Raw genomic sequence first — 27,454 nt, forward strand, 5'->3', positions numbered from 1 at the left:
CGCTATGTGCAGATTCCACTCCGCTCAGTAATCAGTAATGGAGAAAGAGCCTGGAAACAAAGCTATAAATATTTATTCATTTGCCCACTCAGAAGCAGAGCTTGTCTATCCCTCTCAATGGCCAACACAGACATGGGAGTGTTTCCTGCAGGATGTTTGTCCAGTCTTGCTTTACGTTTCTCAAGTGACGGCACTTCCACCATTTGCCCAGGCAACATTTTCCACAGCCTGATATATCTCATGGCTTGGATGTTCTTTCTGCTGTCCAGCTCATGTTTTCTTTTGTTTAATCTCACCAGGGAATTGGGGGCAGCCTGGGGAGTCTCCCACTGTGGAGCAGGGATCTTAGAAGCCCTCAGAGCCTAGCTGGAGCTAGGGATCCCCCTGCTTTCAGGATCCCAGCTCTGTGGCAGGGATTCTGAAATCCTTGGGGTCCCCAACTCTGAGGCAGTCAGCATGGCGGAGCTGCCCTGGAGCTGCAGACCCTGGAAGCTAGGGCTTCTCAACAGCTTGCCAGGCCATCTGGCAGGGAACCAGGCAGAAATCTGCCCAGGCAGATTCTCCCAGGTTTCTATGGGAACCATACCTATGTTTTGACAGAGGTTTGTTGAAATCTAAAATGTTTCTGTGAAATGTTTTTGTTTTTGATGAATCTGCATTTTCTGATTTTAAAATGGTTTTGTTTGAAAATTCCTGACAATCTTATTCAGATTATGAATATGACACCCACACTCCTCACGGGAGCCTCTGCAAATTTTCATTCATATTTCTTGACAAATTGGCACTGGATATGTCTCTGTTCCTTCTGTCCTTGCTTTCCAATAACAAGTAAATTTGTCAGCGGAAATGCTCATCCAATTAGGGAACAAATACTTGCCATGTGATTGATGCAGCTAATCAAAACTGAACAACAGAGCTAGACTTTCCAATAGCAAATCTTCACAGCTAAATGCTCATGGATGAGCTACTCAGAATTTATTTTGGCAAATAAGTTTGAATAGAAAATGAATTCAAGAAAATTGTGATTTGTGTGCAGACAACTTACACACAGAAACCCAAGCAGAATTTGTCAAATAACTTATTAATTGCATTTGATTTTGTCTATAACACAATTGTCCAGTTCTGATTCCATCCAATAAAAGGCATTAACCTATACACACAAGCTCATTCACCAAAACTTTGTTTTAAATCTGTTCCTCCATCTCCTTTGTAAATTTTGTTGTTCTTCTCTGGATTTTTTCCATTGTGGTATTGAGGTGGCCAGAGCTGGATGCAGCATCCTAGTTGTGCTCTCCCCAGAGAAGGAGAGAGAGAGAAGCTGCTCTGTGATATGATGTGTGAGCTTTCTTTGCCTCTCTCATATTCCTGTTTTTCATTTTTGGCCTCTGCAAGTGAGAATTATATTCAGTGACAGCAAAGAATGACAGAGAGTGATGTTGCCAAATACATTTCCAAATCACTAAGGGCTCATTTTTAGATGTTCAGAGGAATTCACTGGAGCTTCCCACTTTCAGAATGGAGTTTAGGAATTGGCTGGAGGACTCACTCATTATTCAGTTATTACCTGATGAGAAGGTTTTCATCTGGTCACAGGCCAAATGAAAAAACTCTAACATCTTCTCACAAACAGCCTGGAAATTTTCATTGCTGTGCATCTAACATTCAAAACTCTCTTCTTACAGAGACCACATCCTGAAGCACAATTAGAGAGTGTGTATATGCAAGCCCATCACTGCTCTGTGCTTCATCCAATCAGAACTACTCAAGTATGTGACATGCCATAAGCCCTCTACTGCCAGCAGCATCTCCTTTAGTTTGAGTGGTCAGGGTCTGATCTCTTGGAGCAGGAGGCCCTGCGTTATGGCTGTAGCTGTGAAGAGCCATGGGGACACCTTGTGCTACACAATAACCACCATGAAGCCCTAGGTGGCTGTGGATTTGTTGCATATAAAAATCATTGGTGAAAATAATTGTAATGAACACGAGGGTGAAATGTTCTTGAGCAAGAACCCTAAAAATTCATCTCTACTATCCAAAGTACGGTTTGGGAAGTCACCACATATAGAGGAAAGCAGGGTACCAGAGCTGAGATCCACCATGTAGATGAGGGAACAGAATTCTGCCCTAGGATTTCTTTTGGGCATTACCCCCCACACCACCAGATGTTCAGCGTCAACAAGAATTCATCTGATTTTCGTCATTTTGCTGTCTGGTTGTTATTGTATTAATACCTGGGAGCTACTGCTTAAAGAATTACATGATTTTTCATTTGGCTTTTGATTTCCTGCCTATATACCTACATGACCAAAGCCCGTTACAAGTCGAATTTAAATTGACAAAATAAGCTCCTTAAACCTGCTTTTCCAACCCCCTTAAGTCATTCACTAACTGGTAGGTGAACTGGACAGAAGAGTTTTTTATTTTGCTTACCAGGACTTTTCAGTTGTCGATTCAGATTTCCCAGGCTCTTCCTGTCACTGCCAACAAATGCAATTAGCTTCATTTGCTGTGACACTGTCAAAAATGTGTGGGTCAAAAATGCAAAGTGATTGGCCTCATTGAACCTATCTCCTGCCCCCCAGGGTGAGTCTACAGCAGCTTGTCAACTGAGATCCATGATGGTCAATACTCATGCTACACACTCGAGGGCTTCTTGTGTGAAAAATAAGAAGGTACAGGAAAGAAGATCAAAATTCTGGCAAAATAATCTGTCCTTTATTTATTTTTTCATGCAGTGTCAGTATTTAGATAATACAGTGAAACAGCATCTTCTGGTCTACAATAGAATCTAAGATAAATGACAACTTTTATTTATCTATTTTGGGAGATAGAAGTTCAAACAAATATGATGACATGCACTAAATTTTGCTAATGAACAGCATGTTAAAACATAAAAGCCAACTAGAGATGGACCCAAACCAAACCCCCAGATTCAAACACCCTAGTCTTTGAGGTGTTCAAAATATGGGACAGATTTTGCAGTGTAAACTGCAACTCTTTTGTAAATTAGGTGCAGCTCTCAGGTTGCTGTCAAGTCAGCCAGGTGGTTGTTAGTGTTACAGGTTTTGTGTTCCAGCCTTGATTTAGCCAGCTGGAAATCAGATTGCTTATAAAATAGCAGAGAGGCCAAGATTTTTGAAAGTGTCTAGTGATTTTAGATGCCACAATTTTTGGGTGCTCAACCTGAGACACCTTACAGAGACCTGGGTTTTCAGAGAATGATGAGCAACCACTCTCTGTAAAATCAGGCCCCTTTAAGGTACATCAAGTTGGACATCAAAAGTCACTAAGCTCTTTTGGAAACCTTGCCCAGTGAATTTGATAGGGAAAGTGTTCTACAGAGTCTTTGACTGGTCTGTAGTTGATTTCAGAACATCTACCTCTGTAAGCCAATCAGAATGTAGTTTTTCAATACTGCTGTCACTAACAAAAACTATCAGGTAAAATGATTAAATCTGTATCAGTCAATTAGTATAATTAATGAATAGGACACAGAAGATCAAGGTGCGGTGCTGATTAATTTGTATTTTAGGTGCTCACATCTCCTGCTTCCAGCCCTCCTGAGAAGTAGATTAATCAGTCCGGTTATGCAGACCAAAATGTGTTATTACAGGTTTGAAATGGACATTCTTTGAAGGTGATCACAAAGGGTGTCACCTGCCGGTGCAGCACCGGGCACACAGATGGCTTTAGATAAATAATAACATTGAAGCTGATCTGTTCTGCCTTCAGGGCAGCAGAAGTCCTTGGCAGGAGTGGAAGCAGATCTGGATTAGGGAAGGAGGACAGATACTGGTATTTCCCTCAGGGTCCACATTGTGCCAGGAAGCTGTGTTTGAAATGTGGGCTTTCCTGGTACCCAGCATACAGTGGGTTTTGGAGGAGCTAGCTGCCATTATGCATCTAGGTGCTTTTGGAAATGGGTGCCTATCTGCTTCTTTAGGTGCCTAGATGCCATTGAAAAAAAGGTCCTGAGCACTTACATCCTTCACTAATGCCAAAAGAAGTCATGGATGAGCAGCCCCTCTCAGAATCGGGCCAATAATTTTCTAATGTTTTAATTGTAATTTTACATTACTACTACAATAAAACTTGCAATTATTTCTTGAAATGATTAAAAAGCACATTCTTATGTCATTTTAACTTGTTATAAGTGTTTAAACAAGTCTCTTAAGAGCAGATTACACAGTCACCTGTCAGGGATGGTCTTGATAATAATTAGTCCTGCCTTGAGTACAGAGGATTGGGCTAGAAGACCTCTTGAGGTCCCTTCCAGTCCTATGATCCTATGATCTTATCTTTTTCCTTCGACTCACATTTCTAGTATCTGAGGACCTCATAGTTTTTAATGCATTCATCCTTACAAATACCCCTATGAAATAGGAAAGTTCTATTCTTTCCATTTTACAGCTGGGGAATTGAACTACAGAGAGACTAAGAGCTAGATCAGGGATTGGCACCTTTGGCCTGCGGCCCGCTGCTTTGTTTACCTGCTGTTTGTTTACCTGCAGCGTCCGCAGGTCTGGCTGATCCCACTGGCTGCAGTTTGCTGCTCCAGGCCAATAGGGGCTGTGGGAAGCGGCGGCCAGCATATCCCTCGGCCCGCGCTGCTTCCCGCAGCCCCCTTTGGCTTGGAGCGGCGAACCGCAGCCAGTGGGAGCTGCGATCAGCTGAACCTGCGGATGCGGCAGGTAAACAAACTGGCCCAGCCTGCCAGGGGGCTTACCCTGGCAGGCTGTGGGCCAAAGGTTGCCGATCCCTGGGCTAGGTCCACAAAGGAACTTAGGCACCTAAGTACAAAATTTAGATCAATGATTTGCTGCTATCTAACCCTGTAGGCACCTAAATTTCCTTGGTGCCTAAGTTTCTGCCAGTGGGCATGTGCACAGTCACCTAATTCTTGATGCCTAGTTCATGCCTAAGCCCCAGCGGGATTCACACATTAGTCATTCTCCTACCTATCTGACCTGTGGGTCCTGATCTAGTAGTGTACACTGAAGATTGGGTCCCCCACAAAACACAACTGGAGGAGGAAGTGGCTGTGGTACCGTTACACGCTCTAGCCCAGTGTTTGGAGCACTCACCCAAGATGTGGGAGAATCAGGTTCCCGGCCCTGTTCCAGTGAATGCTTATTTTACACAAAGTGGAAGAGTTTCAACAGGAAAGATTGAGAGAGACCTGTGACAAATGCGTGACCATGGAAACTTCAAAATACTTTTGTATTGAGATATGTTAGACACTGTGGGCCCACTGATTACTCTGCAGCTATAAATTTTATATATATCTCTGAGCTAGGGATTGTATTCTAGCTCCAGAGGGCAGGGTTACCTAGCTTTCCTCAGGAACTAAAATCAATTGGGTGGGGGGGGGAGGTAGACGCGGATAATTACTGCAAGTCCCAGAACAGATAAGCAACTCCACAGAAGAACCTTATCAATAGTAGCTCATGTGTGTCCATGCTAAAAATCTGCAACTCTAGAACTCGGTAGAGATGTCAGCTGCTAATGTCACCATCACTTCCTCACCCAGAGATTACACACCCTGTGACTGCATGATCTGGTTCAACGTCCCCATTTCATTTTATATTAAAAGAAACTCTTCTGCCAGGGAGCTGCTTAGTGCTAATGTTTCTCAGTGAATGGTGCAGTTCAAAGTGAAATATACAAAAGCTGGTTGGGCCATGAGGAGTGAAGGGAAGGGGCCCACAGGGAAAACTAGAATTTCAAAACTTTAAATCCTTCAAAGCACCCCAGTGCCATGGCTTTCATAGCATTTTGTGCAATGCATAATAAAGTAATACACAGTGTTGAAGATGTTTTGGTTAGCTTGGGAATTAATGACCAGTGAAGCCCAAATGATTTGGCACTTCAGGTTGGATAAGCACCCTAAAGCTTGAATGCAATATCCAGACTTGCCAAGAGTTCATGAGTCTACAAAACTAGCCTGGATATCTTATCCTAGCAGCTTAGCTTGACTGGTGATATTAGGGCATCTGTGCTTCCAGGAGGTACCAGCAAGGGCAGAGACTCTGAAAAATGAAAGATGATTTGACAGTATTAACAGGCTACTGCTGCCTAGCAGTAAGAATGAGGCCAAAGAGGAGGAGGTATAGAAAAGTGTCTCATTAGCATGAGGAGGTACTGGTGTTGACCGTAGGTCTTCTCAGACATGCCCAGTCTCCAACCACCCCACTCTTCTTTGACCCTGTGCACTTGGGAGGATCCGTGTGGGGTGGGGAGGGAAGGTGGAGAATTACTGCTTGGTGTAGAGAACCACACTAATATTTTGTTTCTCTTGTACCTACGTGTATTCTTCTTTTGCACTGGGGGATGGCTGCTTTTGACCTCTTTGTAGGACTTACATAATCGAGTCCTTCATCCATAAAACATGGATTTCTGTCACATACAGCAAGGAATCAGGGACAGCCCTGTGAGGCCTGGATCAAGTATAAACCGAGCCCATGAGTAAGAGTCCCCCCGAGAAGGGGACAGTATGAAAAGGGCTCCATCAAAAACACCCTCTTTTGGCAGTGATAGCAACACAGAGCTTGCTACTCTATTCTAGTCTGTTTCAGTTCTTATAGCTGTGTCATCACCAGAGTATCTGAGCACTCCCAACAGTGTGTGATATATGGCTCAAGACTAAATGCAGCCACTCTCACTCCTTCCCCCATCTTCCTCAATCCCAGGCCAGTCCTCCCATCTCCAAGCTGCCACCCCCGACCCCAGGAACTGAAAAGAGCATGAGAGATGGCTGGTTTATGGCCCTGCATTCTGAAAGATGAGAGAGCAGCTGACAGGAGAAATAGAAAGAACTTTCAAGACCCCACCGCTCCTGACCATGGGTTTTGATAACTGCTCATAAAGCTTCGACTCAGCAACTCTGTGTTTCATTGGTCTCCTCTGATCTAATAAGCCAAGGATAATACATATGCTGTGGAAAGAGCCAACCACCCGACCTCTCATTAGGTCATGGAATCCTGGATCCGCTGGTAATAAATTACCATTCCTGTTCACATCATTTTTTTTTAATAGCAAAGCACTCGAGCAATTATCCTTCAGCAATTAGTCAGTATCAGGAGTCATTAACTGGTGTGTAGGTTAATGACCTAAGACCCCATCTGCCTGAGATCCCTCTGAGAATGGAGCAAAAGGGCTTAACGCTTCCTTCCTGATAGCATATTAATAAGTACACAGAGCCAGCGGGAAGGGGAGGCAAAGCTGTTAGCAGCCAGAGAAACTGGCTCCTGCTCTTTTTCTCTCTGTAACTATTACAGTAGATTTCAAGTGAGGGACTGGATAGTTCCAGTGACTTAATGGGATATTGACTATTTCACATCTAGGTCACCGGTTCTAACTCAGGCCAAACAGTTGGCTGAAAGTTGTTACCGTCTCATGACCAGGCAATTGCCCCTGTGAAATGAATTGATGGTCTCAGTTCAGTTCCTAATAGATGGGTGTCAATGAGACCACAGAGCCACTACCATTAGCATTCCAGTCTCATCTGGGCTGCCCAGGCTCAACCAGTCCATGGAGTCTCAGCTATGCCAAGGTGGTTTGGGATGAGATACATTGGTGAGCTGTACTGTGGGTGAAGCATGCTCTGCTGCTGAACTTCTTCTGCAGATCAGTATAGGACTTTAGTGCTCAAGGAAAAGGCCAGACTTGACAGATCTAAATCCTCATACCACCCCCTATCCTCCAGGACAGAACAATCCTGCTTTCCAAAATCAGATGGTAAAATTGTATTAGAAATGCAGCAAAACTGCTAATTAGCCTGAGCGGTTCCAGTGCTGTCATTCATTTCCTACTAATCAGAACCCAGAGCTTTATGCTGGGGTATATTTCTTCATTCTGGATTTACGGTTACTGCACGATAGTATTGTATAAAATAAAGTGCTTTCTGGTTGCTCTTCCCCCTGAGTTGTCCCCAGGATGCCCTTGTAACTGAAAAGACTTATTAGGTTTTGTGGCTGTGAATTATTTCTATGCATACTTGAGTATATAACATCATGTGTACTGGAACTGCTGAGTCTATTCAGCTAATCAGTACAAGCCCATATAGCTTATTAAATAATTTGTTCAGCTTCACAATTTATCTGTCTGTTCTTGTTTGATCTCAGCCCATCCGTTATATTAGCCTGTTATATTAGATGCTGGCAGATCTAGGCACCATTCAGCCTGGGCATCCCCCCATTGGTAACTGATGGTCTTTCCGCTACCCGTTTCCTGGAGAATTTTTGCTCTGTCTATTCTTAACCAAAATGATTAATCCATATGGAAGGGCAGAGTTAAAAATCAAATATGTGATTAGGAAGCCTGTTCTTTGCTTTTGCCAGTCAGGCTACGTTCCATGTGCTGGAGCAGCAGATGCATCATTATCCCCCCTCAGAATCACAGTGGCTAATTTGATGTGACTTGGACGAGGCAAGGTGGGTGAGGTAATATCTTTTATTGGACCAACTTCTGTTCTGTTGGTGAAAGCCAGGCTTTCAACATGGTTGCAACAACACTGCAGATGACACTGGAAAAGAAAGAATTTTCTATAGCTTGAGTCCATAATTACAATCCCCCAGAGGGATCAAGGAAGCAGATTTGGTATATTGAGAAGGGCAGTCATGGGCGGTGAGTGAACCCCAAGCTCAGAGAGGCTAGCCCCTGGCCTGACCCTCCCCTCCTGCCCGAGGCCCTGCCTCACCAACCAAAGCCCAGAGCCCCTGCCCCGCATGTGGCTGCCAGCACTCCCCCCAACCCAGCATGCTGGGCAGGCAGCGTGGGCCCCTGCCCAGCCCTGCACACCAGGTGGTCAGTGTCCCCCCTGCCCCAGAGTGCCCGGAAGGCAGCACGGCCCTCCTCCCCCAGCCCTGGAGCACTGGGTGGGTGGGTAGCATGCCCCCGCAAGTTCCAGAGGGCAGGTTGGCCATGGGGGGGGGGGGGGAGGGAGAGCCCCCACTGCACAGCGCAGGGAAGCAGGAAGGAGCCTGGGGGCAAAGCATGGGCAGGGCCATGAAAGGCTGTTTGGGGAGGCTCAGCCTTCGATACCCACAGTCCACGGGGACAGTGCTGGGAGGTAGTGAGGGACAGGGATTCAGGCACATCTGATCAAATTATACTTTCCTTCCAGAATCCCAATCATAGAACTACAAATAGCTTAAAACCGAACACAGCTCATAACCCTCACTGACAAAGGGGGATCGAATAACCATCTACACTAGTGATACTTGAGCCACAGGAGGTCCTTCCTAGTTCTGCAAAGGCATGTCATCACCAGAAAAACAGATGCATCCTTTTACTTAATGCCTTCCAGGGATTTAGACACCCAGTAAACCCAGCCTCTGATCCTGCAGGCTGTTTCAGGAGGATGGATCCTGGTCCCTGAGCAGAGCCCTTGAAGGCAATGGAGCTCCATGGGAGTGTAGCACTGGTGTAAATTAGATTAGAATCAGACCCATTGTCTTGGTGACCTCAGGCATCCTGCTACAGGACAGGACTCCATTGATTTTACACATTTGGCTCTATACTGGGATGTCTGGTTTGGGAGAGTGATTTGTTGTTTTACATGGTTTTAAGCCACATGTGATTTAGGAAGGCATAAACATACTGTCGCAGAACAAGACATGCCAGCTTGTTTTATAAAGTTGTTATACCAAGATGCATATTGAATATATATTTTCTTGCTTTTAAAATTGAGTAACAACTATTTTACACTTTCCTAAGGGAAAATAAATTTCTCTTTATCTATCTAGGTACATATAGGTTCCCTACCACAACAGTATCTGAATGCCACACACACATATCAATGGATTTATCCTTACAATTCACACGTGATGTAGGGAGACATTATCCCCATCTACAGCTGGGAACCAAGGCTTATAGGGAAAGGGATTTACCCAAGGCCACACAGTGAGACTGTGGCAGAGCTAGAAATCAAACTCCAGCCTCCCAAGTCTCAGTCCCATTCCTTAACCACAACATCATCATTCCTCACTAAGCCAATATTAAATTAAAACACACTGTGCCAGGGGTGCTGGAACAATTTGTATAGTGCGGGTGCTGAGAGCCATGGAATCAAACCAAGCTGCAGCACCCTATAACCCCTAGTTCCAGCACCTATGCAATGTGCCGGGGTGTTTTTGTTTCCAGAAATAGAGTCCCATTTTATATCATGACAAATCCCAGCCTTATAATAAAACATTAACTACACATGCTAAATAAATTGTGTAATATAGACACTGCAGGAAGATTAGGCTCTAAGCCTCATTGTGCTAGGTTCTGTACACATATTGTGGCAGACGCTGTCCCTGACTACAGTACATTCCATGATGCAGCATCCTTGGTTTGCTTTCTCACTAATTAGCAAAGTTCAGCAATCCCCAAAAGGTCATTAGTAACTTAACCAGCAGGCTGCCTTCTAGCTGTACAGAATTGCTCAACTCTGACAGACATAACATCAATGAAGATAGAGATGCAAAAGGCAGGATTGTTCCCTGCAATCTAGTCACCAGTGCTTTTTCCAGCCTCGTTTTATACATCTTAAGGCCCAGCACTTTTCCACTATTAGACCTCCTTAAAATCTGCAATGTTGAGAGAAAGATTCTGCCTGCCTACGATCCACCTTTTTGAATTTGTTACTTACAAGAGCCCCAGCAATATGCTGCTTCCTAAAGCTCTAAGCTGGCCTGATTGCAGGCCTTTTAAAGAGGAAGAGCAGCTCAGATGTGCTAGGGAGAGAGTGCTAATGACAAGCAGGTGTTTGTTCCTTTCATCTTATTGGTTTAAGAGGAAAAGAGTGGGAATTATCATTTTGTACTGGAAAGGTGCAGAATGGCTTTAAGAGCACTAAATGGACACAAGGCCCCCTCTGAGGGAGGGAGATTAAGAGGGTCGTGATGGAGAGCAAGAAATAATCACCAAGCAGGCTGATTATCTGGAAACCTTGTAAATAACCAGTCCCCCTTTGAGAAGCATGTAACTGGACAAAAGACTACCCCAAAGGGCCAATTCAATCCAGCATTACTCTAGTTCTGCAAGGCTGTGACTAGTGCTCAAGTGGGGCTGGAATGGTGTTCTAGCATTTGTTTTGAGAATTAGAATGGTGTTCCCAGGGCCTCCCTTGCTGGCTGTGAGAGGACCCAGCAGCTGCTGCCACCTCCCCTCCCTGCCATGTGTGAAACAGCAGCATGGGGTAACCATAGGGCCAGGAGCCTGGCCACCACAGCAGGTGACAGACTGGGGAGACCTGCATCCCTGTTGGGTGAGGAGTCCCCTGCCGGTGTTCTGCTGCTGCCTACTGGAAGGAAAGGTCCCGGCTTTTCCGCGAGCCCCACAGCAGCGGGGAAGTGGGGCTGCAACACGGATTCTAGGCCCAGGTGCCCAAAGAGAGTGGGGGGATACTGTGCAGCTCCACAGGCCCCCAGAGCCTCCGTTTCCCATGGAAAGCCCCAGCATCTAGCTACGTCCCCTTCCCTGCTGCGGCCCTATCTGGTCAGGGGGACTGTGAAGCACCGTGGCCTTGCCTCACAACTATCAAAGGCTTTACATTGGGTGGGGATGCAAGCACCCCAGCTCATCACCTCCAGTGTGGGTGGTGAGTCCCTGGCTATGGGGCTGACCCACACTGCTGTCTTGGGAGGGGAGGTTGCGGCTGCTGGGTCTCTGCTCAAAGTTCACCAAGAGGGGGGCCTGCTCCCTGCTTTGTTGTGCCCCTTGCCCTGCCTCCCTTCTGGTCAGTGCTGCAGGCACCCCCTTCGTCCCCTTCAAGGTGGGGTGGTGGTGAGCCCTTTATCACTGAACAGACTGAAGAGTCCTGGAAGGAGTAGTGGCCCCCTTCCCTCCTTTTGCTGCCTATAAGAAAATTAACCTGGTCTGGTGTCAGCTGGGCTCCAACAGAAAAGTGAGTTCCAGCACTTGTCTTTTTAGGACTGTGGCTGTGGCTCCATCAAAACTGGACTAACACAGTGGTGAGTCAGGCCCTAAAACTGGACTTCAAGGGGGTTGAAATCCACATGGGAATTTTACAGAGGAGGTCTGCTGTATAATGGATCAAATCAATCCCTGGCTCTGCACTTATTGGACCTGAATGTTGTACTATGATCCCCTATTTAGTTCACATCTATGCTAGGTAGTGTAGCCTACTGGTTATAGCAAGGGACTCGGAGTCAAGACACAGATCCACAATGGGACTCAGGAACCTAGGCTAGGCTAGGGTGACCAGACAGCAAGTGTGAAAAATCGGGCAGGGGCTGGAGGGTAATAGGTGTCTATATAAGACAAAGCAAGCCCATCTCCCTCAGTGATAGGTGCCTAGGGAGGTGAGCTTCCCTTGTAACTGTTAGCCTTGTAGCTAGGGTTCTTGCATAGTATGTGAGATGTCTGTGGTTCAAGTACCCCCTTCTCTGAGTAGGGATCTGTTATCTCTCAGGGGAGTGACCTGACCACTAAGCTATTTTTTTTTACTGCCTCAATAATATTTAATTCATTAAATGGAACAACTTCAATAGGACAGAGAGCATGCCCCACATCAGCATATTCTGTAGCTTAGTAGTTAAGACACTCACCACACTGGTGGCCAAGCACTGTTCAGATCTTTTCTCCCCTTAGGAAGATGGGGATTTCAGCTGGGGATCTGCCACATCCACTAGGCTACAAGATATAAGGGAGTGCCTTTCCCTTCCCTACCCTCATCTGTTTTCTTTAAACTCATCTGAGGGTCCTGATCTGGTAGGTGTGCTTGCTCAAAGACCATCTACTGGATCAGGCCCCTGCACACGACTTAGGTGGCTGAACGCCTATCTTACCTGGACTGTGAATTGCTCTAGGCTGGTTTAGGCTGAAGAGAGATGTCTGGTTACCTAGAGTAAGACTGCAGTGCACATGCCCAGAAGAAAACACTTAGGCGCTGAGTGAGTTCAGGCTCCTACAGGGTTAGGCGCAGCTGAGTGGGAGTTTTGTGGATCACATGGTGCCTAAAAATGGGATTTATGTGCCCAAGTACCTTTGTGGATCGCACTCCTACATCCCATCACTGCAATCCACGAACCCCCTGAGTGGCTGCTGCCTAACCTTGTAGGTACCTCCATTTTATCTGTAAAACTCCCACTGGCACCTAAGTTTCTGCCTTTGGGCATGCACACTGCTGCCTCAGGCAGATGCTCAGATGTTTATTTCCCAGCTAAGATCCAGCACGACCCTCAGACCAGCTGAAATAGACTATCTCTTGCCTATCTCACCTTTCCAGAGCATGGCTAATTCCACACAAAATGTCCTCCCTCATAACTTTTTAGCCCAGTGGCTCAGGTACTCGCCTGGGATGCAGGAGACACCAGAGGTTTAAACAGGGCTCAGGTGAGGGCTCTAACCACTGGGGCTATGGCCTATTCTGATATGAAGCTCTCTTAGTCACTTTTGTTGATACCATTCTACTATGTATAAATAATTAAATATAGATTGGCAAAAGTGAAAGTGAGAATGACTGTGTAGTCCAGCAATTAGGGTAGTTGCCTCAGAGGTAGGAAATGCCATTCAAGTCTTTCCTCCTCAGGCAGAGGGGGGAACTGAACCAGTATATCCCACATCTTGGATGAGTACCCTTTCCACTTCACTAAAGAGAGGCTTCCTTCTCACTGCTCAGACCTCTACTGTGCAGATTAGAAACCAGAGCCTCAGAAATGGCCAAATGGCCTGCCTGGCATACAATGGCATCTCTTTAGACTTGTACGTGCTATAGGGAAAGGATCATCTTTTTTGCTCTATGTTTGTACAGTGCTTTGCACAAAGGAGGTGGGGCTTCTAGGCTCTACCACAGTACAAATAGTAAATAGTAACGCAATAATAATTAGTGTATTGGGTGTCAGTGTAATTTCATCCTGACACTGATTTGCTGTGTGGTGACCTTGGACATGTCACTTAAGTTCTCTTATTCCCAGTTTCCCTATGTACAAACTGATTTTGACCTACTTCATAAGTTAACAATGCTTTTGAAGAGAAGACTTGAAATCAATTCATTAAAGGTGGCTAGGGTAAGAGGACAATTTATACTTTTTGTTTATCAGAATGATTTTAAAAGCAAATGTATATCTATTTGATCGCTCCCCCTGCCTTTAATATGTCATTTGTGTTCTGAGATTGTGAGCTCTTTAGGGAAGGGACTATATCTTTGTATGTGTTTTGCCAGGACTTAGCACAATGAAGCCCGTAAGTACAGCCTTTGGGTGCTCCTGTAATATGAATATTAAATACAAAGAAGTACACTGTTTTGTGGGCCCAACCAGTGGCTGAGGTGGGACTAGAACTCAAGATCTCCTACCTCCCTGCACAGATTTTTTTTAAAAACTGAAAACAGCAATTCATATTTTCACAAATAGTCAGCCAGCAAAGACATTTTGTCAAACAATTCTGAAGATGGTTCTGTAATTTTGCAGAAGCTTGGTGAGTTCAAAAACCTGGCATATTTTAATGAAAAAGCTTCAGTTATGAATATGTTGCTCAGCAATTGCTAAGCCCACAAGTGGCTGTAGAGGAGAGACAGTGGTGCCCAGTGGGTAGGGCAGTGGACAGGGCATCAGAAACTATGGGCTCTACTTAGTGGTGTGCCACTGACCTGAGCAACTTCACCTTCCTCTGCCTCTGTTTCCCCATCTGCCCTGTCTGTTTAGATTATAAGGGAGTCTCTCTCTCTTTAACTATGGATTTGTACGGTGCCCTGAGCTGGGCTGGGGTGTCCTGTACCTATAACACAAATCATATGTATCACCCAACAGCCATATTAGCCCCATGTTACAAGGGACAGCCAGTGTGGATGCCTCTCCTTCCATGATCATGGGGAAGGCATTACTTCTTCTTATACTATGTTGCCCTGAGTCACAGGTGTGGAATGTGTCCGGGTGAACATCGCCCTTTCTGGAGGCTGCTTCTCTATGGGTTCAAGAGGGAAGGCATAAATTGAGCTATTAGCTGGAGAAATGGAACCTGAGCGCAGAGCGCAGCAAGTGGTTTTTAATGAGTCTATTTATACTGGGCCAGCGGGTAGTCCTGACGTTGAGTCAAACCTGAGAGAGACCAGAGCTGGCAGCCAGCCAATGTTCTGCTGAGAAGGAGCTAAATTATGCATCTTATTTAGTACATTTATTAAAAGATCTTCTAACGTTTCCAGGCAAACGTCCCAAAACAAATGCTACTATCAGTTAAGAGCCTCACAGTCCTGCGCTACATTTAATGCATTGCGATTCCCTCATAATAGCTTTCTGGTGTTTGCAGAGCTTCATCTCTTAAAGGTGCTTTATGAATTGCTATTGTGTGGAGATATTAAAGGGAAAGAATTCTCCCTGGGCTGGGAGCAGAGGGAGATGATTAGTGCCTGTGAGAGCAAGAGATTAATAGCACTGGTTATAGGCAGACTCCATGCAAGTTTCCGAGCATCCCTGTGTTAATACACCTCCATCCTGGGGCTTCCCCAAAGCACAGACTGCTGTCAGTCAGGTAGAACTCTGCAGAGGTTTCTGTTACACAACTGACATAGACTTATACCACTGCGTCTATATTTGATCACATCAGCTCTAACCTCATAAACTTCCCCAGCTTGCAGCTCTCTAACCAGCGGTGTTGGGAGATGTCTCTCCATTCATTCCATTTACATAAAGCACTGTATCTAAAATCTCTTGGTAGATTGTTATTAATAATCATAAAGTTATTATACAGAGCCGATAGTGTGATCAGAAGATAAAGTCCCTGCCCTGGAGATTGTCTTGGTTCCCACAACTCCACAGGAAGTCAATGGGAATTGTGGCTGTTCACCACCTCGGGGGATTAGGGCTGAATAATAGATGGACAGTATAAAATGCTCTTGGAGACTCAAAAGAAGGCTCAAACTTGAATAATTCAGTAATGGAAACATAGTTATTATTATTACTTAATATTTGTATTATCATAGCACCTAGAAGTTATGGATCAGGACCCCATTGGGCTAGGCAGTGTACGATCACAGAATAAAAGGATGGTCCTTGCCCTAACGGGTTTACAATCTAAGACAACAGACAACAGATGCATATAGACGAGGGATGGGCAAACTACGGCCCACCACCCATTTTAATCCAGCCCTCAAGCTCCTGCTGGGGAGTGGGGTCTGGGGTTTGCCCCACTCTGGCACTTCAGCTGGGGAGCAGGGTCGGGGGCCTCTCCACACAGCTCCCGGAAGCAGCGGCATGGACCTGCTCCGGTGCTCCAGCTGGGGAGCAGGGTCAGGAGCCGCTCCATGCAGCTCCCGGAAGCAGCAGCATGCCTCCCCTCCAGCTCCCACATGTAGGGGCAGCTAGGGGGCTCTGCTCTGCATGCTGCCCCCACCCTAAGCACTGCCCCCACAGCTCCCATTGGCCGGGAACTGCAGCCAATGGGAGCTGCAGGGGTGGTGCCTGTGGACGGGGCAGGATACAGAGCCACCTGGCCGTGCCTCCGCATAGGAGCTGGAGAAGCCGCTGCTTCTGGGAGCTGCTTGAGGTAAGCGCCCCCCAAAGCCTGCACCCCTGAGCCTCTCTCTGCATCCCAACCCCTTTCCCCAGCCCTCTTCCTCCTCCTGACCTCTGAATCCCTTGGTCCCAGCCTGGAGCACCCTCCTATATCCCAAACTCCCCATCCCCAGCTCCACTCCAGAGCCCACACCCCCAGCCGGAGCCCTCACTGCCCCACCCTCGTACCCCACTCCTCTGCCCGAGCCCAGACCCCCTCCTGCACCCTGAACTCCTCATTTCTGGCCCCACCCCAGAGCCCACACCCCCAACCAGAGCTCTCACCCCATCCTGCACCCCAACCCCAATTTTGTGAACATTCATGGCCCTCCATAAAATTTCTATTCTGAGATGTGGCCCTCAGGCCAAAAAGTTTGCCCACCCCTGATATAGACAGATAGTAGATAATAAGCACCAGAACATGGGAAGATAGAGACTCCCTCTGCACTCGGTCCACCTCAGTGTTAATAGCTTGCGTAAACTGACAGGACTGAAGGTCTGCATTAGAACTGGTGTGGGGGGGAAGGTGTGTCAATTTTTCATAATTTTGTACAGGAATTTTGGAATGTTGATGACCATTTTCTAAAATTTGGGTAGCTCTATAGCTGGTCAATTTTTTAAAAAAATGTGGATGAAAGTTTCTTTTAGAACATAAAACATAAGAACGGCCATCCTGAGTCAGACCAATGTTCCATCTAGCCCAGTATCCTGTCTTCCGACAGTGACTGATGTCAGATGCCTCACAGGGAATGAACAGAATAGGGCAATTATTGAATGATCTATCCCGTGTTGTCCAGTCCCAGCATCTGGCAAGTCTGAGGCTCAGGGACATCCAGAACATGGGGTTGCTAAAAAACTAAAATATTGAAGTTTGAAAAAAATTGACCAGCTCTAGTCAGCATATTGTATCAGGGATCTCCCAGAGCAAAATCTGAAGAGTTCCACAGATGGGGTTTGCCACTGAGAATGAGCTGCCCCCAGCAATTTCCCAAGTTGCCGATGGTCGCAGTACTGCCTGGAACCTCTGCAGCCACAGTCGCAACACAGCCTCCTTCCCCTAGCCCTGCCCCTGACATGCCCCCTACACCAGGGCTTCAATGGGTCATTGGAATGCAACATTATGGCTGTCTTCTGCTATGCCTATACAGGGGACATTCTTCCCTTTTCTGGAACTGTGGTTTTCAGGTCCATTTACATTGCTCTGGTCCTTTTAACCAAGAATACATGGGCTATTGTGGGTTGACGAGCTTATCGTAAAAGCCTATGGAACTGAATAGAGGGCTTAGATCATACCCAAAAGATTTAGTAATCTCCATAGGATGGCAAGCAGAGCATCCGTTTGACCCACTCTTACTCTTTTGTGACCTCTCATAGCCACATTCTGCCCACCATGCTGCTCCTTTCAACTTTCACCCTTCCCGTACAGGGTAGTGATTCCCACAGCTGTTAGTGGCTGTCCTTTCATCCACAGAACTGCCATGTGCCTACTGGATCCAGAGGTGAGCGACAAAGATGATCAAAGAGATAGAATGCAAGCCATATGAGCAAAGGTCAAAGGAACTGGGCATGTTTAGTTTGGAAAGGAAGAGATTAAGGATGGATATGATAGCAATCTTCAAATACATGAAAAGCTTCCATAAAAAAAGATGGAGAAAAGTTGTTCTCTCTTGCCACAGAGGGCAATGGTTTCAAACTACAGCATAGCAGATTTAGATTAAATCTCAGGAGAAAACTTCTTAACTGTAAGAACAGTAGGACAATGGAACAAACTGCATACCTTGAGAAGGCATGGAATCCCCTTCACTGGAGTTTTCAGGAGTCTGGATAGCCATCTGTCTTGGATGGGTTAGATCAGGGATCGGCAACCTTTGGCATGCAGCCCGCCAAGGTAAGCCCCCTGGCAGGCCAGGCTGGTTTGTTTACCTGCTGCGTCCGCAGGTTTGGCCCATTGCAGCTCCCACTGGCCGCGGTTCACTGCTGCAGGCCAATGGGGGCTGTGGGAAGTGGCAGCCAGCACATCCCTCGTCCCACACCACTTCCTGCAGCCCACATTGTCCTGGAGCGGTGAACCGCAGCCAGTGGGAGCTGTGATCAGCCGAACCTGCGGATGTGGCAGGTAAACAAACCAGCCCAGCCCACCAGGGGGCTTACCCTGGTGGGCCGCGTGCCAGAGGTTGCCGATCCCTGGTTTAGATACAAAAAATCCTGCATCTTAGCAGGGGGTTAGACCAGATGACTCTTGCTATGCCTTCTAACCCTATGGTTCTATGATATTGAATTATACCCCATCCACTATTAAAGCTGCATATTGACCAAGTGTTATGCAAAATTGAGACCAGGTTTAAGGCTGGATTGGCTACCAGATCTTTCACCATCGTACATTTAATTTCCACCCTGGGTTGTTTGGTTGGGTTATTTTTAACCTTTGTTTTGTTTTTTAATATAAACATATACCATTATTGCTGTTCTTTTACCCTACCTGAATTATCTTTGGAAGAGCACATTAATGCAACATTTCCCAATTCTGTGACTTAAAGGGACCTCCACACTCTTCTTTAGCCAGAGATATAATATGTTAAGCCCAGATAGAATTAAATGTTACCAATTTGCATTAAATATTAGCACAGATTTTATGAGAGCCAGATTTGGTAGCACCGCTAATTATTAAGTTTGCCATTATACGACCCTGTTTCCAGTTGCTTATAAATTTTCTAAAATATAACAATTTGGGATAAAATTTTCCACTCCGTGTGTTTGTCTTGGTCTGAATTCTTCTGGAAAGTTTCAGTCGAAACAGTTCAGCTTGTGACAGATATGGTAATTTCCTGCAATAAGATCTTACTGTATTAAGTTCATGTATCATTGTGGGCCAGGGATTGTATGTAATTCTATGAGGGAGGGTGACCACAGCCATCCAGGAACTAAGAACAGTGTGGGGTGACTAGGCAAATTCACTCAGGTTTTAACATCTCCAGAGAGATATCACCACCTGGAAAGGCTTGCATAAACTGGTTCAAACTGGATTCTCCAGAGCCCAACAGATGAAGGAAGGACTTTTGGATAAATAGCTTGAATTTAAACTGACTCAGGGGCTTCTTTCTGATCCAGTACATTGACAGGACCTTCTGTCCAAGGGAGGGCCCCAATCCTTAGGGAAGTGTTGGAAGGACCAGCCAGAACCTGAGACTGAAGTTGAGGTGACCTCTGGTAAGCTTTTTAGGATATGTGCAGGTTCTTTCATTGCTTTCGATGTGTATTCTCTGTAATGTTTCACCTTAAGAATAAATGTGCTTGCTTAGAAAGGGTTGTGTGGTAACCTATAACAGTGGGCAATTACCCTGTTTATAGCCTCTGAAGGGAAAGCCAAGTGTAGGCACTGACCTGTTTAGGCAGTCTGGCTTGTTATGAATAAGAATGTAGGCAAGGAACTATGCAGCCTGGAAAAATCCTAATCAAGAGGGCAAGAGATGTGGGTCTCTGCCCAAGAGAGGTGATGGCTGAGGAACCAGGAGCCCAAAGTGGGTCCCCTCAAGGGAGAATACAGATGCATTTGCTGTGAACTGTGACACAGCTATTTCCCAAAACAAAGTTAAGGAAAATTGCATTCTTTTGTCCATGCACCACCACGATGGTGACCTTTTCTTTGAAAACTCTAGTGCTTCCATGGTTTTGGAGCAGGGACTTGAAATATGGAAGGGTGGGAGGTGGCCTTTGTGTGAGGGATGTGCCTTTTGCCTTCCCTGTGAAACTCTACTCAGTAGAGCTTTGCTAGAACTATACAGTGAAATTCCCCAAAGATTCCATCCACAGGGGCGTGTTCCACTTCTGGGCTCTCAATGAGCCCTCTGTTGGGCCCAGGCAGGGTGGAGGAGGAAGGAGTCTGATTCTAATGAAGAAAAGACAACAGCTGGACCTGCCCAGGGGGAAGGAAAGGCCAATCAGATGAGGAGCAGAGGTGTAGGAGAAGAACAAATACTGGCTGGACAAAGATACTGGGACATTTGTGGATGTCAATATGATGTCACATGATGGAAACTGTTTTCAGGTTTACTTTGTTTTACAAAATAGGAAATTGCACACAAAACAACTATGTTAAAATAACATTATTAAGGTTGCAACATCAAGCACTCCAAAGTTAGGAAATGCCAATATTAAGATTGCCTGTGCAGCCTGAATTCTGTCCTCATTATGACACAGCCTTTAATTAGATGAAAGCATTCTATTTTTTCCACAGGACCCCTGCCTCATTCAGTGCACAGGATGGACTTGCTCTGGGAGTGAATCAGGGTTGTGGAGTGAAGCTGGCTGTTGTCTGTAGACCCCTGCCTCATTTGTTGCAGGAGTCTGAAGGTCTGTAGTGGTGGAGACAGGGCATTGCAGGAAGAGAAAGGATGGTCTCATGGTTAAGGCAGTTAAGTTGATTGCAGTCCTGGAGAACTGGATTCTAACCCAGGGTGTCCAATGTCTGTAGCTCTGGGGCAGCCCACCATCCTGGGGAATTGTAGGCCTCTAGGGTCTATCGCTTCAGGACAGTTTTCCAGGTGCACTGCTCAAGCTCCAGTCCCTTTTGTGGAGAATTTCAAAATTTGGGGGTATTATTAAAATTAGAATGAAAACAAATTTTGAAATATCAAAACTGGAATTATGTTTTCCAGACCAGATCTAAAGGCAGCCACTGCTTTATAGTTTTCTTTTATTTTCCTTCCAGTGTTGATGGCAAGTCTCATGTATCATGGAATATGTTTATTAATGGTCTCCATTCAGCCACAATCAGGGTGGATGGGGCACTCCTTTACTGTGAAGCTAATCCATTTGGATAATCCACTCACTGCTTCAGCTGTGCTGTGCAGTTCTCTAATTGCTTACTTTATTAATCTAAAAGGAAATGCTTTAGAGAGAGTTTAAAAAAAACTCCTAAGTACTTCTTGCAGAGATAGGATTCACTGGAGATTGAAAATGAAAACTTTGAATAGAGGTTTATTTAAAATCATGGCACAGACAAATCCCTTACGGGAATGTTCCCTACTCTATTACTGTGGATGGGTACTGAGATTACCAATGATCTTTGTCTTCTCTTTACAAAGGAACTCTGAGTTACTCTGGGCTGCATAGGGTCCATCTTGCAATGGATTGAGCATTCTGTCAACTCCTAGCATGACCAGTAGGAACTGAGGATGCTCAGCCTCTAACCAGTTTGATTCCTAACTACACCAACCCGGATCATCCTCGTGTGTAGTCAGCAGAACTATGCCACTTTACACCAGCTGAGGCTCACTGTTTCCATATTCTATTATTGCATGAAGAATACTTTGTCTGCCCTTAGAAATGTAAGACTTGTAGACATTTTGTGTGACTGCAGAAATGCAGGTGCAAGCCATGCCACGTTCTCGTGTGCCTACTTAGTAGTCATGTAGCTTCCCAGGCTTACACATAGCTGCCCGTAACTTTGTAGCTATAAAGAAAATTCTACAGGGCAAGCATTCAAGCTCTTTTTGATGTTTATTTCTGTCACGCAATGGATCACAAGGTTCTTTAATGATCGTGTAATCCATCATGACACAAAACACTGAAAGGGATATGCTTCATAGAGCTGCTTGGGTCATATATCAACTATATCTCCTATGAAAGTTCCCATGCACTGTTGCCCTGTGTGGTGTGCTATGGACCATCATTTAGAGTTGAAGGATGTGATTTATCATGTGGACTTTGACTCAAAAGGAATTTCTCCAGGTTTTAATATTATCGTTGATAAATTTTTGCACAGTACTTTTTGCAAGCCTCTTAGTGCTTTACTGAATGCCATAATATGTAGATTATGTAAGGGGATCCTTTCATGCTACCTCCTACCAGAATGATGGAACATAGAAACAATAATAATTGCACCGTTCATTCATGGATCTCAAAGCGCTTTTCAAATTTCCACCAATTGATTAATTAACTAAAGTGCTGATAGGGTTCTTGTGCCTATACAAGACCAACATATCAAGATAGTTCTTTGGTCTGGGGCTTTTATACTCTGAAAGCCTCACAATACACCTGCAAGGTAGGTAAGTCTATTTTAGCTGTTTTACAGATGGGAAAGTAGGGGTCAAGAAGTTAACAATTGAATGACTTGTCTATAGTCACCCAATGAGTTGGTGTAATTCCTGGGAACGGAATGCTGGAATCCTGACTTGCATTCTCCTCCTGTGAGTGCTAGAATCCATAGCCTTTTCTGTCAAAACCTCTCATTGACACAGAAAAAGAAAGCAACATTCATTCATGGTGGATATTATTATTCATTCTGCTTAGCACTAGGAATGCTAAGTATTGCCCTAATCCTTAAACCATGACCTCATCTGACTTTGTCCCAAAGGGACACAGTGTTTCTTTTCTAGAGACTGCTAAAGCCTCTCCTCCTGTGAACTGAAAGCCAAGATGAGGTGTCTAACTTCTCATGGGAAGATAACAAATGATAGTAAATAAGGCAGTTCCCTCCTGGTGTAACCTTGGCCCATGAAGGCCATGAAATGTATTGTTCATTTAAATTAAATTCATTTTGCTGTCACATTAGTTCTGCTTGAAGATTTTATATCTAGCTGAGATGCTTAAGGACATGGTCCTGGAGCAGTGAACATGCTAACACAGACAGATAGGCAGGGCTCAAACTTTAATCAAGACTGGAAATTCGGACTCGAGAGGTGGTGTGAATTGTATGCCTCTCTAAGAGAGATGAGCCTGAGCCCCAACTTCTGCAGCCAAATTTCCCCCAGGTTGGTGGGTGTTTGGATCCAGGCTCTTAGTTCAGGAAAGAATAGAGCAGGGGACCCAGGTCTGGATTAAAAAGTAAGTACTGTAAACCTGGGCCTAGGGCTCCAGCTTCTGGAGTCATGTGATTATATCAAAGTCTCAGCTTTTGTTAAAAAATACATTTCTGTCTCTCATGATTGGGAAGAAAAGCTTGAAAATGTGAACTGGGTGTAACTTATGCAGTGGTGTCTGCCTAAGTCACCAGAGAGCCTACAACAATACCTCTGAGAGGTGTTAACTTCCCCATTCATTTGAGTGGAGTGGGGTCTCCAAGATCCATTCCTCTGGAAACCCAGCCAACATGATGCCAGCAAAGGAGAGAGGAGAAGAGTGGAGTAGACCTCGCCAATCCTCTGAAGCAAATACATCCCAGCTGCTGGGGTAAGTACTTGGGGTTCCCCATGCTGCTGGCCCTACCTCTCAAGGACAGGGATGGGCAGAAATGACTCCTGCTGCCCCCTGCTGCTCTCAGATGGGATAAGAGGCTCCATGCTCCTTTTCCTGCCCTTCTAAGCGAGGAGATGGGGCCTTGCCACTGTCACTCCAGTGAGAGGGAAGAGACATGGTAGGGTAGGGATTCCTTGGTGTGCCTATAGTCCTAGATTGCCTTAATATGCTGCTGTGGGGACCAGCTATAAGATTTAGATCTGTATCCAAATTGACCCAGAAGTCAAGGTGATCCACACTGGGATTTGGTTCAGGACTATCTCTACCATCTATGACTCTCAGATATTAGCCAGCAAGGCACAAATATGAATAGCTTACCCTCCATTTACAAGTCATGCCTTTGTGATTTATATGGAACCTTCTATCTTTTTCTGATCTCTGGATACGGGAGCTCTTTGCGCTGATCACAATTTAAATATATGGCTATTAATCACTGAAGAATGAAGGAAGAGCATTACAGCCTCTTTCTGAGACCAGGCTGAGAAAGGATCAGCTTTCTTTGACCGAGTCTCAGGACAACAACCTCTAACTCATTTCTCTTTCAGGATGCTTCTCTTTCATCATGCTAGTCCTCTGCTGAAGCAGTATTGTGACTGTGGCAGCAGTGAGATGCTACAAGCGACAGCTGCACAAGTTCAGTGCTGCTACCTTTAGACACATCATTTTGTTGCACCGCGTGACTCCAAAAGCACTGTGTGCTGCTGCTGCCATATATTTGTCCCACTCACCTCCCTATGGAGTTATTCAAGTCAAAGGGACATTTTGGGTTATAAATACAGACTCCCTCTGACAGCATCTGGGCATCCAGCTTCTCAGAGTGATGCAGAGTAGCCCTACCATGCATTAAATAAATGACTAGATCTTTCTAATGCCAATGAAAGTTTATGGGCAAGGGTTATTTATATTTATAGCATCAATAAACCAATCTATAGTCCTACTGATGCCCATTATTTTCTGCTTGTATGCTGAGTGGGTGGATTGCAATGCTTTGGAATGCAACTCAAGGGTGCTTCAAAGGCTGAGAGGCTTTCTGGGTCAAAGCCAGTGGACGTGAATGGCAGTAATAAGTACGCTGTGTTGTTACCTGGCACTTACAGTGTGTCTTTGGTCTGGTGATATCAGTGTATTTTACAAATGATAATTAAGCCTCACAACATGCCTGTAAATTAGATTCTCATGTTACTCCTAAGGAAACTGAGGTGCAGAGAGGTCAAGTGATTTGCCCAAGGTTACACAGTTACTCAGCTGCAGAGCTAGGACTAGAAACCAGGATTCCTTCTTCTGCTCTAATCAATGGACACATGTCCTTCTTGTAATTATGCTGATCTAAGGAAGTGAGAGAATGGGGATCTCCATATCCCATTCCTGATTCATTTATCTGAAAATGCCAGAGTCAGCAAATTTACAGGAGGCAGATGCCCCGACCTAACAGTGGTGGACAAAAGGGATCAAGCCAACAGAACACAGTGGCAAGTGGGGAGGCATTGCAGTGTATGCAAATGAGTAAAGATATCCTTTAATAACACCCCTGATATATTTTGGGGAGTGGAGGGGTCCTTCTCCCTCCACTCATGATTGGAGTGGAGACTTCATTTCTCCGACCCAGTCTCTAGTCAATTCTATATAATTATCATACTGCAATGATGTATCTAAAGTAACTCCTATGCTTCTCAGAAATAATCCTATCCATGGTCTTAGCACTCAGATACTATGTAGATTGTTGCCACACACCCGAAGTCAGACAGATAGCTCAGTCTTCTCACAGTGCTTCACACAGTACTTTGAGATCTGCGGATGAGAAGCAGAACTATACGGAGGGCAATCCTACACTAGTTGAAGTCAATGAAAACATTGCCATTGACTTCAGTGGGCTGCTGTTATCAGTGCTTCTCCATCCCGTCAGCATATTAAACAATGGGGCGACGGAATGTGAAGGTGCTGCAGCTAACCCTGCTAACCCTAGAGACTGGTGTCTAGAGTCGGTGGTGATAGACACTTTAAGAATGCATTTCTAATCATCACCGTCCCTGATCTACCTCTGTGTGCTTGATAAAAACCTGCAAACGATGGGAGGAAAGGAAAAACCTGTTGAACAAATAGTCAAGTGCAGCTGGAAATTAATGGAATGAACAGCAGCAGCCTGACAATTTCCCACTTCCCCTTGATACAGATTTGCCAGTATTGCATTCAATTGTTTCAGTGAACGTTATGGCAGAATAACATCTGGTATCAGGGAGTATCAAGCTCTCTTATTTTAGCCTCTCAGATGTGGTACCCAAAGCATCCGTACTCTTGGGAAAAATAATCACACCATCATTAGAGGCATTCTAAAAGAAAGTGCCCTGCAAGCATCTGCTGTTGTTCCAGAAATCAGCACTGATCCAACCACTAATTCCTACCTGTGGGTCACTTCAATTTACCTTCTCAGCTGAAGGACATTTGTCTGAGAAGAAAACAAAACTGCTGTGACAGTGATTCAAGATCTGAAAACTACAACAATGGATGAAATCCACAAAACTGTCTCTTGGTGAAAAACAATCCCATGCTGTAAAATCAGTAGGATTGTTTCTGGAAGTATTGCATTCAGAGGACATCCATGGGTCTTCTGCACTGAAGCAGTCTACACTGTAAGCAAAATTGTCTGAGAAATATCACCGCCTTTACTGTAACTTTTTCCTCTTCTTATTATGAGCAGGCAGCAAAGCAGACACTCATATCTGTTGCGTCTGCCTCATACAGCTAATTTTTCAATTTACATAAATAAATAACCTGCCAAAACTAATCACTTCTCTTCAGAATCTAAATATATCATTTCTCCTTTTCCCCCCATCTGTTTTGGTTTAATTATTTTTGCATCAGTTGTCATTTTAGGAGCTGGTGTGGACTAAAAAGGGATAATCGGATGTGTCTTACTGTTTTAATTTAAGTAATTAAGATTGCTGCTTTTGTCTAGGTATCTGGATAGAGAAATGAAGGGGCTGATCGTACTTTGTTGTTGTTTAGATTACAATAGATTCTTTAGTAATCAAAGTAAACTAAAAAAACCCAATAATAAAAACCTAGACCAACATTTACAAAATCGGTGGTGAGATTTTTTTTAAAAGTGCCTAAGGGAGTTAGGCACTGAGTCCCATTGAATGTCTGTGGGACAACTGCATCTTAGTCACTTAGGCCCAGAGCCTCAAAGGTATTTAGTCTACTGGGAGATGAGATGATACCTTTGAGATCTGAGCCTTAGGTACTTTTGAAAATCCTACCCCAGTGCCTAAATTTAGGCTCCTAAGGGGAGATTTTTAAAGGCACAAATAGCAGTGAGGTGTCCAGCTGCTATTGACCTTCTGTGGGCCTTAGGTGCTGTCATAAATATAAAGGGAAGGGTAAACCCCTTTGAAATCCCTCCTGGCCAGGGGAAAGCTCCTCTCACCTGTAAAGGGTTAAGAAGCTAAAGGTAACCTCGCTGGCACCTGACCAAAATGACCAATGAGGAGACAAGATACTTTCAAAAGCTGGGAGGAGGGAGAGAAACAAAGGGTCTGTGTCTGTCTGTAGTCGTCTTGGCCAGGGACAGAACAGGAATGGAGTCTTAGAACTTTTAGTAAGTAATCTAGCTAGGTATGTGTTAGATTATGATTTCTTTAAATGGCTGAGAAAAGAATTGTGCTGAATAGAATAACTATTTCTGTCTGTGTATCTTTTTTGTAACTTAAGGTTTTGCCTAG

The sequence above is a fragment of the Lepidochelys olivacea genome, assembly GCF_965140295.1.
Source record: "Lepidochelys olivacea isolate rLepOli2 genome assembly, chromosome: 6".
Lineage (NCBI taxonomy): Eukaryota > Metazoa > Chordata > Testudines > Cheloniidae > Lepidochelys > Lepidochelys olivacea.